The sequence below is a fragment of the Aethalodelphis obliquidens genome, unplaced genomic scaffold (genome assembly GCF_003676395.1).
Source record: "Aethalodelphis obliquidens isolate GAN/ISIS:26980383/991018 unplaced genomic scaffold, ASM367639v1 scaffold44, whole genome shotgun sequence".
NCBI classification, from domain to species: Eukaryota; Metazoa; Chordata; class Mammalia; order Artiodactyla; family Delphinidae; genus Aethalodelphis; species Aethalodelphis obliquidens.
Window position 1 is genome coordinate 7,102,062 of NW_020837988.1, and position 1,977 is coordinate 7,104,038.

A 1,977-nucleotide genomic window follows, 5' to 3' on the forward strand; every position below is an offset into this window, starting at 1 on the left:
TTGGCCTTTACCACTGGTAATTCTGAACGCTTCAGAGTTTGGGCACACACTCCACGTTTAGGCCGTTACCCCCAAATCCCCCCCCCCCACCCTTTTTCCTGCCAAACTCCTACTTTTCTTTCTTCAAGACCCAGTTTAGGGACTTTCCTGGTGCTCCAGTGGCTAAGACTCCACGCTCCCCATGAAGGGGACCCGGGTTCGATCCCTGGTCAGGGAACTAGATCCCACATGCCGCAACTAAGACCCGGCACAGCCAAATTAAAAAAAAACAAAGACCCGGTTTAGGCATGACCTTCTCCAGATACGTCCTCCTCATCCCTCCAGGGTCCCTCCTTTCAGCATATCCACAGCACCTCCACCATCATACTTGCGACGCTGTGTTGGCACCATCTGTCTGTCCCACTTTATCTCAGTGTCCCTGGCTCCTAGCACAGAGCCTGGCATGTAGCAAGGGCTTAGTAAATATTTATTGACTTGAACTTATGGATAGCGATCTTCCTGCCAAAGAGATATGGGGAGGTCTGGGGAGGACTGGGGAAGGAGCTGAGGGTCCACACAGACCTGGTGCCCGGCTGACTGCTGAGGTGTTCAGCCTCCTGTTCACAGATGCCTCTGGCTGCTCTGCAGGTATCCATCCTAGCAGTGACTGGAGCACAGGGAAAGCTACACTTGCCCGTCCCCTAGCCTGGGTGCAGGGCTGCTGCGTAGTTGCAAGAGCTGTGCGCTACTCAGTTCCAGGGAGCACCCCCCCAACAAAGGCTATGATGTTGTGCAATGTGGTGGCCTGCCTAGGGTGGGGCTGAATGTCCCGAAAACAAAGGACAGTGTTGTCCTCCGGTTCCAGCCTGTGGCTGAAACACCCATTCCTAGTGAATCGGGGAAACAAAGTTCTGTGGTCCAGCAGCTGGTTTCTCTCTCAAGCCCGAGGAAGAACACTTGTGAACCCAGGCTGGATATCTCTCAGGGGCATTTGTCGGGGAGGGTTTTTCTTCATCCTCTTCTTTTTCTTTCTGGATAGATGCTTTCCTGACCTAGAAAGCACCATTACCACCATCGTCAGCCGTATTTATGGAATGCTTCCTTCGGGTGGTAGAACCCTAGGCCCTGGGGGATGGCCTCTGGCTTGGAGAAGCTTACTGTCTAGTTGAGGAATTAATAGGACAAGCAGCTAAGTAACAGATCTGACGGTGTCTCTACCTGAGGTGCCTTGCGCGTTGTGTAAATATGGGCTTCTAAAGTGCATCCCTGGGGCCTCCAACAGTGGAAGCCTTCTTGGAGGCGTAGGAGTGGGCAAGCTGGCGTGCTGGGAGTTGATGGTAAGGTGGCCTTTCATCACCTGGCTACAGCCCAGGATCAGTTTGGCTGTTGCTGGTTGATCCTTTGCACCTTGCCCCCCTTCTCTTTGTGACCTACCTGTCCTCAGTGTCCCCTGCAGACCCTCCTCTCTCGTCTCCTGTCCTCCAGCCCATGGTGGATGTGCCGTGGCAGTGATGGTCTGGGTTTCTCCCCAGATGCAGAGCTTCCCTTTTCACTTGCTGAAGTGGGTAGTGTCAGAGGGGGGCCAGACGCCAGAGGGCTGTGTTGGGGGGCGCTGCGGAATACCTGGGTTAGACCCTATGAACTGTTCTTCTAGGGCCTGTTGCACAGGAGGGAGAGTGTTTGCTTGGGTGTGGTTCCCCCAGAGCAGTGCCTTGGTAGGAAGCTAAAGGGGAGTGTGACCTGGGAGCAAGGGACAGGAGTCTCCTTGGCAGTTTGCTGAGGCTGCAGCCCGACTACACAGGTGGCAGCTGTCCTCAGAGTGACTGTCTCGGAAGCCGACCCCTCCTTCCCTGGCCTCACGGAGACTTCCTGCCCTTAACCTCTGGACTGCCTGGGCCCCTCCTTTCCTGTTCTCATTCAGCTCAGGGTTTGGCGGTGTGCGTGTGTGTGTGTGTGTGTGTGTGTGTGTGTGTGTGTGTGTGTGTGTGTGTGTGTGTG